Below are 13,564 nucleotides of genomic sequence, written 5' to 3'. Positions count from 1 at the left end.
TCCAGCGAGTCTTCTTGGTGATGGTGGCGGCGGCATGTGTGTGTGCATTTAATGTGTGTCTGTTGCTGTGGAGGCTGGCTGCCGGTAGCAGCTAGCTCCCATGTCTCTGGGATGGAGCTAGTGAGCAAAGAGAGTACTGTCTGGCATTCCCCCACTCCATCAAAGCCTCCTCAGCCCTTCTGTAGTGTTTCTGTCGTCGTGTTCCCTAGCCCAGTGCAACGCCTTTGTGGGTGTCTAACTTGCATCCTCCCCCCCACCGTGTCCCTATCAAGTGTCAGAAACAGGGAGGAAGGCAGGATATGTGGGAAGGCAGGGCGACATAGCCAAACAGCTCTGTAGGCAGAGGGACCAGGCCCGCTGAAGGGACTGGAGGACAGACTGGGCTAAGCTGCTCCTGCAGAGTTGCTTCCAGGGCAAGAGGAAAGAAAACCCTTGGAGAGGGGCTAAGTGTGCACTCTGGCCAGGGGGCCGTGGGGAATGAGGTGTGGGAATGCTCTGGGCAGCTGTTACCTTTTTAATGGCCCTCAGCAGGGGTAAGAGTTGAGCCTGGGGTTGGTCCCAGCTGAAGTGAAACATCCCGTGCCCCCCCCCCCCCCCAGCCTGACTGGACCATAGCTATCATTCTCCAAGACAAGGCCTAGGACTCTGTGGTTAAGAGTCTCATCCAACCCACAGAGGGTTTCAGTCTGTATCTATCTCATCCTGTTCAGAGGAATGTCACCAACACCCAGCGCTCACAATGTGGCAGTACTAAGAAAAGGGAGGCAGCCAGGCAGGAGAAGCAAGGCCTAGGAAGGTCAACAGTGAGCCAGTAAGACTGAATCCACATGGGGACGGTCAGAGTGGAGACAGGAGTCTTAGCTGATGCTCAAGTGGCCCCTGCTCCTCTGCCTGGACCCCTCAGAACCACCTTGTTCTTGGGCAGCCTTGTGTCTGTACAGGAGCTACAGGCATTGAATGGAGACAGCAGACAGACACTTGTGTTCATTGAAAGAGAGCAGCCCAGTGAGGGCCCTGGGACCCTGGGGTTGTTCAGGTAATGGAATGGCCATGCCTACCTAAGGTCCGCTCCCCCAACCAGTCCGCTCCCCCACAGCACTATGGCCTCTCCTTGCAGTCCCCGGCCCTGGCGCCTAGGTGGCACCAAAGCCTCGTACTGGTGATCCCTGCGACCGGGAGCCGCCCACACCTGCGGACAGTGAACCATCCAGCCCTTCCTGGTGCCAGCTCAGCCCAGCTGCGGCTTCTGATGTCTAGGCTCAAGCCCCTCCGGAACAAAGGGGCCCAGGGCTTTCTCGCAGCAACAGACTTCCCATTCTTTCCTAGCTTTCCCTCATTCCCTTAGCCGGATAAGGAGAGACAGGCTGGCCAGCCCAGGTCCTGACTTCTCTGCCTCAAAATAAGTAACACATCTGCTAAAAAAAAAAAAAAAAAAAAAAAAAAAAAAAAAAAAAAAAAAAAAAAAGTCCCGTAATTTTGGTGAAAAAAAAAAGAATATGATAACATTAAATTCATTTTTAAGCTTCGCGCGCGTGCGCGCGTGTGAATAAAACAATCTACATAAGACTTGAACATAGTGTGCTCCCGTTGAAACACTGAGCGGCTTCAAAGGCTGGTAGTTTGTCCAGTGCCCAACCCCACAGGCACAGGCGGGTCCGCGGACCAACACCGGTGTTCCCTGTTAAATGTTTCCATCTGTGGCTAGGTAGCAAAGCCACAGCACTCTCGGATCCTCCCGGGGGTACTTTTATTGTAGGCAGCTGCGGGCAACTCCCGGGATGGGGATGTTCCCGGGCTGAGCTCACATCCCACCTAGAGAACCCAGAGCAATGTCAGGGATCCTTGGAAATATGGCCCGAAACCGCCATCGGGTGGTGTCTGGCTGTGGTTAAGAGTGCTCTTAGGAAGTGACATGAAGCAGGACCTTAACATAATTTGGGGCAGATTTGGTAAGGGAAGAAGTGAACCTCGTTTTGTGCACCATCCTCTAGCCACACAAGTCCAAAACAGAAGAGTCAGCTCCTTCGCCCTCCCTAGCCCTGCCCTGGCTGGTATGTGTGCAGGAATGTGTGAGTGTGGATAAGTAAATGAGTGGGGGGCTCTGTCCCCCTCCCATCGGTCAGGGAGCGTGGACCCCCCCCCTCTCCCCCCAACCCCCTCCAGCTAGAGCTGAGCTGCGGCAGCGGAGAAACAAAGTTCTTCGGTCTCAAAGTGACGCAAAAAATTCTTGCGGAGCTCTTTGGCGGCGGCTATCTAGAGATCAGACCATGTGAGGGGCCGCGAGTACAAATAGCGCGGCGGGCGGCGCCACTCCAGCGGCCGCGCCGGTGCCTCGAGGGCGCGAGGGTCGCGCCGCCTCCGCAGCCCGGGACCCGCCGCCGCGCCGCCCGCAGGTGGGTCGCTTTCCCTTTCTTCTTATTCTCTTTTTCTTTGCTTTTTTTGTCTCTAACCCACGCTCCTTTTTAGAAGCCCTCGGTCTTGGCTGCCTGGATTTAGGGTGCCTTTGTCTGCACCGCGCAGGGTCCTTTCGAGGGACCCGATGGAAACCCTGGAGACCCAACGCTGGCCTAGCACAGCCTCACTTGGCAAAAGTTGCCGTAGTTTCCAGCTGTGGTTCGTGCTTGGGCTTTACTTTTGGGACAAGGGCTGCTTGGTGGCTTTATGCAAAGACGTTGGCAGACACAAATGCCCACATAACCAGAGAAACCTTTTGAGAGACACTTTAAGAGGGTCAAGCCTCTCTGTGTGCGCTCGGATGGTCTCGCTGGGGAGCGCGTGCCGACTTAGACAGCTCACAAGTCATTCAGAATTTATGGAAGTGCCAGTGGACTGTGCTACACTACTGAAGTGTGTAACCAACACTTCCTGGAGGCGGGGGTAGGGGGTGTATATTCAAATTGTTTCTAAAAGGCTGATTGACGAGAAGATTCCTCTGTGTGTGTGTGTGTGTGTTGCATATTGAATTATTCTTTTCAGTTGAGAGTGCTGAAGAATTTGAAGGGTAGAATTTCTAAGGGGCAGACAACACAAACGCCTGTGTGTATGTATTTTTATGATCAATTTTTTTTTTTGTCCAGAAAAAATGAACCAGGTCAATGGATTATTTATGGACCTGCTAGCGCTCACCGTAGTAAGGAAAGAGATCAAATATTTAATGTGTTTTCAGTTACATGGGAAACATGTCTAAGAAAGCAACACTGGGGTTTGTTTAAAAGTAACAGAGAGCGGGGACAGCACTAGAGGCTGGTGGGTGGCCGTGGAGGGAGAAGCAGGCTCTGACTATGGCCCTTCACTTTTGCCTGGAGCTTCGGACATCTCCAGCAAGAGCGACTGCTCCAGAAAAGACTGATGGGTAGGTTCTTCTGCCGTGCAGGCAATCTTATTTATTTTGGGTAGCTGTGAGGCTTGAACCCAGGGTCTTTTGCACCCTGAGCAGGCATCCTACCACTAAGCTACATGAAAAGAAGGGGATTTGCATACCTAGCCTGCCTGTTAATCTCTGAAATGTCCTAGGTTGGAGTATTGTAGGGACTTTGCATGGTAAAAAGAGAGAAAGAAAGGCTGACTCTGCCCGGTGTGATGAGGCATATTTGTAGCATTCAGGAGTTCAAGGTCATCTTCAGCTTCTTGGCTAATTCAAGGCTAGCTTTGCTTACACAAGCTCTGCTTCCAAAGCAAAACAAAAGCATCCACCTCAAGCAGCTTGTTCAGTTGGGTATGGAACTTTTTCTTCCTATGTCTGTACAAGAGTAAATTGAAACTCCTCCCCAATAAACCTGGGATCCGCAACATCCGTTGGCCACATTTCAGAGCGGGAATTCCCAGCCTGGCACTCAAGCCTAGTTCAGTTTCCATTTAAAGAAAAATACACACACACACATACACACACACACACACACACACACACACACACACACGATATATAACAAGTATATATCCCCAGGGTGAAGAAGAGGAGACAGACTATGTTAACACCTTAATGGGCTCGAAGATCTCAGAAATTACTCTTTGGGGAATTTTAGAATTTTATGAGCATTTTGATGAAGCTTGGTGGGGGGGCAGTGGGGGTGCATGTGGAAGAATTTCCCCGACAGTTGGTGACTGTGGAGGGAGGGTGCTGAGTGAGCAGGGGTTAGGGACATGGGTTGGGCTCTGTGGCAGGCTTACAAAATACCCTGGGTGCCCACGCCCAAGAGAAACACAGGTAAGTCTGGAAATGAAGCCAATTCCTAAGCACCTCTTGGTTGTACTCATTGAGTGATATCATTTGGACACACAGGGCAGTCTGAAGAAGCTGAGTTTTACTTCGGATTACTGCTTTAACAAGATATGGTTATGATTTAACTCTTAAAATGCCAATGGCCAGATGGGACATTGTGTAGTCATTTCATGTTGGGAAGGCAAAGAGGGCTTTAGCTGTTTTCAATAACACTGGAGGTCCTTGGGGGCTCATGAACCAAGGCTTTGAGTAAGAGGAAATAGAAGGACCAGGGAAACACAATGTTCAAACTCTTGTGGCTGTGGTCCTAACTGCCCTCTTTGAAAAACAAAACAAAACAAAACAAAACAAAACAAAACACAAACTGTAATCATGATGCAAAACACTATACAGGCAGGGACTTGCTGTGAGCTGGAGTCCTCCTGGGATCTCCTTGTGTTTCAGCCAAGGGCAGAGGCTCTGCACACTCAGACCATAAGTTCTGTGTCTAACATGCCTAGCTAGTGGGTGGAGCTCTGGACTTCCTGAGTGATCCCTGCTAGCTGAGCTCCAGATATACACAGGAATACAAGTATTCCCTCTGAGGGTTTTTGTGTCTGGCCAAGCAGGCACTGGTAGGAAATGCACATTTAACAAAACACCTGCTTATTCTTACCTGAGTACAGCTGAAGCTTGCTGAAGCTTGTCTTCCAGGAGTCAGTTCCAAGGAAACATGCTTCTTTAGACAAAACAGCATTCTTTAAAAAAAAAAAAAAATCTTCCTAGGAGAAACCCAGGTAGAAAATAGATCAAATTAATTTTTAAAAAGAAACCTGGCATCCCTGATGGTCCCAGAGCACAGAGGGGCAGCACATTGCTGAGGTGGGCATGAGACTCACCGTGGGCCAGCACAACCACCTTATTTCCAGGCTGACCTCTTAACAATGAATTTGGTCCACATTCAGAAAGTGCCAGTCTGTGAGCAACAGCTCTGCCTGGATGGCTCTTCAAGCCTGGTCTGTGTGAGTGTTTTCCTCTCCTAATTGGAAGTTAGGTGCTCATCTACAGAACATTAACAACACAAGCTAGCAAGTGATTTTTCCCAGTCTAACAGAAATCAGTAGAGAGGAGGCAGCTGGGAGGTAGCTGAAGGCCTCATGTGCATCGCCCTCTGCTTGGCTTCCCATAGAAGCTGGCAGTAGCTCCCAAGCTCCCACCCAACTCTGCTGGACTTAAGGCACATACTAGGTATGAGGTCATACGTTGCTAAACTCCACAACTGGACAGATTCTGACTGTAAAGCCAGAGAAGCACCCTGGCACATAATTTGTGGAGAGTATGTCTCAGTTTCCCAGGCACTGAGGAAGGTGTCCTGGGGTCCTAAGGCCTGGTTTTTCATGACAGCATTTACAGTACTGAGGACAGAGGTGAGAAGGGACTGCATAGGTCAGGGGATAGCCTGAAGGTGCTTTGGGGCTAGTTCAGGAACAGTTGGGTGCTCTGACAGACTCTGGAGCCCAGGCCAGTTACTAGGAGGATGGAGTCTCACGATTTTGTGTGGCCTTCTGGGACATGTTCAAGAGGGAAAAGCCAAAACAGTTTGTCTCCCTTGTTTCTGACTTGTGGAATAATAAGAGTAATCTGAGTTATTCAGCTGAGTGCATCCCACCCCACCCCCATCCCTACCCCCGTAAGGAAGGGGCCTAAAATGAGGGAGAGGAGGGGCCAGAATGACCACACAGGAAAAGTCATCTGTGCCATGGCTCTCAGGACCCAGCCAGGCCTAGAACTTGTCCCCTAGCTAAATGTCTCACTGATTATATTTCTTGTTGCCTTGTTTTGGAGGGGCAGAGCTGTACTGAAGAGGAAGAGGAGGAGGAGGAGGAGGAAGAGGAGGGAGAGGAAGAAGAGGAGGAGGAATAAGAGGAAGAGATCTGAGTGGGGTGAGCCATGCTGAGCAGTCCCTGTCCCCAACCCTGGGTGAGGGGCTGGAATTACTTTTCCTCTCCCAGATTTTGAATGAAATAGTGTTTGGTGACTCACATCTGCAACTTCCCAGGACTAGGGAAGCAGAGGCAGGAGGATTAGGCGTTTAAGGCTAGCCTGGGTTCCATAATAAGACCCTATCTTCCAAAACCAAAACCAAAAAGGTCAAAAACCATTCACTTTTGCCAAGTGTGTGCCTTCCTCACCTGGTAAAGGGTTTGCTTGCTTTCATCAGACATATAACAGATGGAATGTTGGTTACAATAAAATGATTAATACAAGAATTATAGTAAATACATAATAAGTTATAATAAATCACAATAAAGTACAAGTTATGTAATAGGATATAATACTTTTGGCTGAATCTTTGAGAGTCTGTAGAAGCCCAGATGTCTCACCCCTAAATATTTCAGGGAAATTTCCCAAAGAATGAAGACAATCTTCATGAGCACACTTTCCTGCAGTGGGCGGAGTCTCTGCACAATGTGTAATCCAGCATCTGGCTGGTATTGACTTGCCTGTCTCCATGATTCCTTCTTTAGTGGGTGGGGTTAGCTTTTGGCTTGTAAACTATTTGTGGGGGGGGGGGGGAGGCTGTTTTGTCTTGTTTTGTCTTGTCTCTCTTTCCTCTTTCTCCACCCATGTGGCCAGAGGTTGATTGCTGGTGTCCTCCAACGTCACTTTATGTTTTCAGATAGTCTCTCACTGAACCTAAAACTCTCAGATTAACTGGCCAGGGGGTCCCTGAGATTTTCCTGTTTCCACTCTCCTCCTCTCCCCACCCACCCCGCCCAAAACCTACCACCAATTCAATGTTGGAGTTTCAGACTCTGCAGCCTCGCCCCACTTTTATGTGTGTGCTGGGAATCCCAGGCTTGTGCAGCAAGCATGTCACCCACTGGGCATTTCTCCTGTCTCCCTCCCCTTGCTTGTCATGCATTTAATCACATCTGTGTCACACAACAGTGTTTTTAATATGCTCGAAGGGAGGAAAAGCATCGCTGCAGAGGGGACTTCCCTGTCTTATCTTGATTTCTGGGCAGGATGCAGCTTTATGATAGAGCAGTTGGCTGGTATGTGCAAGGCCTTGGTCCATCCCCGGCCCTGTGAAACAAACTTGGTTCTTGTCCCTCATACCCCATTTGCCTTTCTTTGTCCTTGTCCACATTTAAATAGGTGGCAGCAACAAAGTAAGATAATTTTGTCTTCTGCTAAAAGTTTTCTGTCCCGGAGTGAATCCTTTCCCCCTCTTGTTCTTTTAAACTAGATCTCCCCCTAGCCCAGGCTAGCCCTGAGGTGCTGGGATTACAGGTGTGAGCCACCAGGGCTGGTTTAAACTTAAGTTAAATGAAATAAGGAATTCCAACTGGCAACTTGAAAAAGCCCTTTAAGGGCCTGGGAGGCATCTCCAGGCTGCACAGGGGTCAGCTGCCATGACTGGTTTGCTTTGGTTTCCTTTGAGAACCAGAAAGAGGGTTGAGTAAGCAGATGATGTCTGGTGGTTTCTAGCAGCTGCCTGCCTTATTTTACAGGATTGTTTCAAGAACATTTACTTCTGTATGTAGGAAATACACTCCCAGTTCCAAACAGCTAACTGGCCAGTGAACACAACTGGCAACTGAACATTCCGAGTGCAGGCAGTGGAGGACACACCTGCCTGTGCTTGTCTCAAAGTCAGCCTCCAGGCTCAACTTCTGTCCTCACTTTTCAGCTCTGATCTGTTACAAACTTGGAGCTGTCCCTGTAATGTCCCTTCCTCCATCTAGGGATACACGGTGGGGCTACCCTATAGTGGGGCCCCAGTGGGCTGCAGGACAGCAAGGAGCTACAGTCGTACCTGGGAACCTGAGGCAGGCGCTTCTTGGGGAGAGCTGGATAAGTCTCTCTCCGGTAAGCAAGTGCTGGAGCAGAGACATTAGGCCTCAGCCCCTGCTTCCAGAGGGACCTGAAGCAAACACGTGTCATTAAGTGAGTGATTATTCAGGGCTTATCTTGGTCTAGGATGCAAAGAGGAAACCTCATGGAGGAGGCAGAGCATCTCTTGCTGTGGCTCCAAGGTTATAGTGTGAAGATATACAGGCATGTTCCAGGACTTACCCTGGAATAATATGGTGGGTTTGTTAATGTGCCTTCCAACACAGATCTCTATTTACAAGTTTCCAGACGACCATGTGTCTTGACTAAGAAGTCCAAAGCCACTGAGGCTCCAGCTGTAAGCCTCCAGTCCGGTAGGTTGAAAGTCTTGTTGGACTTAGATTCCCTACCTAGAATGGGAAGTAGGAAGCAGACTGGGTATCGCCTGTGTTGGGGGCTCAGAAACATCCACCGTCATCCACTGTTGTTGGGGTGCTGTTAGTGCCAAGTCCAGCATTGGCCATTCTGTAATCCCCACATGTAATTTTAATCTGCTTCTAAACTGGAGAAAATAAGATGTTAAGTAACCCAGTCAAAGTCACTCAGCCAGTAAGTGATAGATCTGGGTTGTCTGTGTAGCTGTAACACATAAAGGAACACCTTGGGTCACAGAACTGTTGAGTGACCAGAGATGGAGGCTGTCTGGGTGTGGCTGCTTCTGTCCACTGAAGGAAACTCTTCTCGCCTCTTTGTGCCAAACCCATCTCCTCTTTTATATATAAAAATAATAAACCCATTATATTTTTGGCTGTCCTTGGGCACGTCTGGATCGGTCCTGATGTCTCATCCTCTAGAATATACACTGTGTGGAGAAGTTGGAATGCCCCCTTTCTGTTGCCAGGACAGAAACTTTTCCCTGTGTACAACTGTCCCAAGCCACCCTGAACAATGTTGCCTACTCATTCCATTTCAGAAAACAAACCTACGTCTCAGACCAGCACTCCTTTGCTTAAGGAGATGGCTGTGGCCATGGAGACCACATCTAAACTAGAGTTTGTTTATACTGAACATCTCTTTAATTTACTTGTGGGGGAAGCTGGGGTCCTCATGGTCTCCACCTATGATGCTACCCACCTTAGCACATTCCACAACCCCTCAATGGACACAAATGCAAGCCAGCACTTTACACCGTGCAGAAGAGGAGGAATCAAAGGAGCGCCAAACTCCTATGTGACATTGGAGTTAGTCTGAGGGATATCTGCATGCCCTGTGTGGCTAGTGGGCAGGAATCCCATGCTGCTTGGTTTCTCTCAGAAGTGCCAGCTTCTCGGCATGGTCCTATACTTGGCCATGTAAAAGGATGGGCAGAGCTCGTGCCTCTCTGGAGTAGGTCCTGTGTTTATTGCCACCAGAGCCACACAGTTCTGCCAGCCCTGACAGGTGCCTTGGAAACTCCCTCCTCCTGCACGAAGAGAGCAAATTGCCACTTGGCTTGCTGACCTGTAATTAGTGTTATCTCAGTGTTCCGCCCATAATTCACGCTGGAGGTTTGTTTTGGTTTTGAAGACGGAACCGGAGCATCCCGAGAAATGAATTCACTTTGATCTTGACAGGTAAAGTCAAAGTGTAAAACTCCCAGAATATTTTTTGCTTAGAATGTGCTGATGGCTGGTAAAACATAAGAGCCACGCCATTTCCAGAGGGTTGGGTATTTTATGACTAATGTTATAATTACTTGCTTGTTCCAACACTGGTTCCCCTGGCTACAGAGACAGTTTGTGAAGAAGAAAAATGGAGATTTGACCAGAAGTTTAAATAGAAACAGGTTTTCTCTCTCCCTCCTGCCCTCTCCCCCCTCCAGCTTCTTTCAGTTCTGGGGAGAGAACCAGAGCCTCAAGGTTCTGAGCATCACGCCAGCCCAGAAACACTTTTAAACTAACTAGTGAAACATTGAATTAGCTGGAAAGGAGAGTTTGGGCAGAAAATGAACCATCAGCTAGTCAGCTGCCCCTGGGGTGGGAGTAAGAAGTGTGGGGAGGGTGTTGGGTGGGGGTAGACTATAACCTCATTGCACAGTTGGATGCTAGGGCTCCACACACAACCTGCTACCTGCTCAGCCTGGGATAACAGTACTTACGTGCTGAGAGCAGCTCTGGGGCATTTTCTGCCCATGGATGAATTCAAAGCCTGCCAGGAGGAGGTCTGCGCCGTAACACTGACCTCTGTTAACCATCTTTCTACCCGGCGGGATAAAAATACCTTTTAGAAAAGCTTTCAGGAAAGAATTCTTAGAAACCAACCTTCTTAATGACTGAACCAGCTTGCTCTCAACCATTGTAATGGGAGGCAGGTGTGGGGAAACCCAGAGCAGGGGCTCTGGACAATCAGTAAAGCAGGAAGAGAATCAGGGTACCACCAGCAGAAGCATGAGCCAGAGCCAGGAAGGAGCCCGGGCAGGATACCTTCTGGACCCAAGCTGGTAACCAGAAGGAGTTTTCCTCTAGCCGGGAAAGACAGGGGAGGGAATTGAAGGGAGCTTGTTTTGTGGCTTCAAGGGGTTGTAACTTTGTATCCCAGGTGCTGTGATCAAAAGTGGGGGTGTAACAGAACTCTAGAAAGTAACGCTGATAGAGAGAGACGGACCCCTGGGGAGAAGCAACCTGCCTGGCTCCTGTTGCCTGAGGGATGCTCAGAACAGGTTTATTTTATTTTATTTTTATCAAGTTAGAAAGCACTGGGCAGATATTTCAGGAAACTAGAGCTTTCTGATGGCTGAGATAAAAATAGAGACTAGGATATTGTCCTTCCAGGAGCTGCTCATCATAGCTGCCAAGAAATGAAGACCATGTCTTAGGGGCTGAGTCCATGGCATTCTGGGAAATACACACTGCCCCTGAGAGCACAGCCTCACACGTTTCCATCCTTGCTTCAAGATGTCCACGGGAAAAACCACAAAGGGAACCTAGAGCATGCTGTTTGGCTCTTGAAGCTACGGCTGCCTCTGACCTTTCCCAGGGTCTGTCCTGGAGCTTGTCTGCCCTCCATCCTCAGATTTAAATATGAGAGGATAGTCTGGGTGCGGATGATCCAGAGCAGTTGCTCCGGGTAAGACAAGGAAGTAAGGGGCCACGCGTGAGCAGTTGCTGTCAGCTCAGAGCCATCCTCAGGCCTGGGGACGATTCCTACATCCACTGTTTGGTCTTCAAGGTTCTTCTGTGGAAAACCAAGTTTAAGTTCAGCATAGTTTTGTCTGTAACTTTATTGATATCTCAGCATTCTCTTCTCCGCCCCCCTCGCATGCACACACACATGCATTAAAGACCCGATGAGTAGATACTTACGGCAAAGGAGAAGATGTGTGGTTATGTTTGAAGTTTGCCAGGGCTGGGGCTTTAGCACAGTGGTAAAGCATGCATGTAGCACGTGTAAAGCATGCGTGTAGCACGTGTAAAGCCATGGTTTGATCTCTAGCACCACAAAGAAAAAAGTCTTTACTAAGTCTAGCTGAGGAGGTGACAGAGCAGAGCTGGCAGAGGCTGGACACTGGATGAGGTTCTAAACCTAAATTTTTAGGCAGGTGGTGGTGGTGCACGCCTTTTGAGTCAAGGACAACCTGAACTACAGAGTAAATTCCAGGATAGTCAGGGCTACACAGAGAACCCTGCCTCAAAAAAACTGAAAAAGAAAAAGCAAAACAAAACAACAACAACAAAAAAAACCCCTAGATTTTTCTACTTTGCTGTTAAAAAAGAGAAAAAGAAAAACCAACCAACCAAACAAACAAAACCCACCACCGAGCACAACACTCTAGTTACTCTCACCTCCTGGTGTTTGTATCTAATCTTCGACAATATTTATATCCATGGTATGTTCCAGTTTTCTCAGTGTGTGTTTATGTGTGTAAAATTCTGTGCATGCTAAGCAAAATGTTCTACTACTTAGATACATACCTAGCCCACCACGATATTTTCGTCTTCGCATCTGTCTGTATCGTGAGTTATGGGCTGTACAGAGAGTTATGATGTAGCTCAGTTGGCGGAGTACTTGCGCAGTGTGCACAGAGTTCTGTGTTCAATCCCCAGTGTGGCATAAAACAGGCCTGGTGGTGTTCACACATGATTCCAGCAATCAAAGGTAGAAGCAGAAAGGTCAGACAAGTTAGTGTCATCCTTACCTTCATGGCAAGTTCGAGGCCAGCCTCGGCTTTTTGATCCCCTGTCAAAGAAGAAAAGGGAAGAATAAAATCCTGGAAACCCTAGCAGGTAAGAGCTGAGCATTAACTCTCGTCTGTCAGTGGCCTTTGATCTCTGCCATTGTGAGCAGTGCTGAGAGTCCATTTCTAGAAAGGCATGGCATCTTAAAGCAGAGGCGTGGTATAGCTCCTAAACTGTCAAGAGCTTGAAAGAACAAGACCTGGAAGGTCTTGGCTGCTTCTAAGTTTATAGCAGGCAGGAGGTTTAAAGTCCAAAAGGGCTCAGATTTCTACTCCACGTGTAGAAATCTCATCCTCAGTCCAGAAGGGAGCCCAGCTCCTTCCCTGTACCCCATCATGGCAGTGAAATGAAGGTACAGACTTCCACAGGGGCACATGAGAACAGGGCCACCAGGCATGCCTGCGGTCAGCACACTCTTCATCCTGACCTCCTGGATGAGTGTACCAGTGTGCTCATACATGGGTGTGCTCACAGCTACGGTGATAAGTGGCTGAGCCCCAGAAGTATCAATGGTAAGGAGCTGTGATGGACCTGGGACCTTCAGAGGCTCCATGGGAAGGCTGACAGGTTGATCCTGGGGGTGGGGTTGGGGGAGGGTACTGGACACAGCTGCAGGCAGCTGAAATCTTCCTGGAGCCAGCCTGGAAGGGTGAGAAAGGACCCAGATATAGGGCCTTAGGTACCTCCCAAAGGTGGTGTTTGCCTCCTCCTTCCTCTTTAGACTACCTCGGTGCTTCCTTTAAGTGATGGAAGGGACCGTCTCTTCCGGCTGGCAGGCAGAAGGCATGGCTGTGTTGCTGTTTGCAGGCATGGTATCTCTGGCTCTGCAGGGAAGCTCTCCTGACATTCCTCTGGGTTACTGATAAACTACAGGGGGCATTTGCGTCCTTCTAAATGACGCAAGTGCTGGTCCTTAAGCAAAGCCCGTGCGCAGTCTTGGTGATTTGCTATTTTTGTTTTGTTTCCTTTTCAGATTACTTGGTGGTGATTTGACCCCCTCCGTTGGTTGAAAGGTTTAGTTGATTTTATTGACTCTGAACAAATGGGCTGAACAGATTAGAGCGTTTGTAATCCTGAAGCTATCTGGTGGAGCTGTTGGGATGGTTTTATGCTTGTAATCCCAGCACCCAGGAAGCTGAGATAGGAGGCCTGCTGAAAATTCAAGGCCAGCCTGGGCTACAGATTGAGACCTTGTCGACCTTGTCTTAAAACAAACAAAAAATAAAAGCATGAATGATTAATGCCACAAACACATAAATTTCTCATCTCTCTCTCTCTCTCTCTCTCTCTCTCTCTCTCTCTCTCTCTCTCT

General features: G+C 48.8%; 1 protein-coding gene across 2 annotated transcripts in view; it reads left to right on the top strand.

Moving 5' to 3' along the window:
* The first annotated feature begins 2,365 nt into the window (after positions 1–2,365).
* Slc6a4 (solute carrier family 6 member 4) overlaps positions 2,366–13,564 on the top strand; it is a 32,243-nt gene continuing 21,044 nt past the window's right edge. Inside the window, exon 1 of one of the 2 annotated variants that reach the window (XM_028759341.1) lies at positions 2,366–2,393. The gene's annotated coding sequence lies outside the window, so the exon portion shown is untranslated. Of the gene's footprint in view, positions 2,394–6,102; positions 6,142–13,564 lie in introns of those variants that run through there. The other variant, XM_028759340.1, reaches the window with a different exon arrangement.

Source organism: Grammomys surdaster, unplaced genomic scaffold (genome assembly GCF_004785775.1).
Source record: "Grammomys surdaster isolate TR1022 unplaced genomic scaffold, NIH_TR_1.0 126278, whole genome shotgun sequence".
Classification (NCBI taxonomy): Eukaryota; Metazoa; Chordata; class Mammalia; order Rodentia; family Muridae; genus Grammomys; species Grammomys surdaster.
This window is presented reverse-complemented; position numbering and strand designations above follow the sequence as displayed.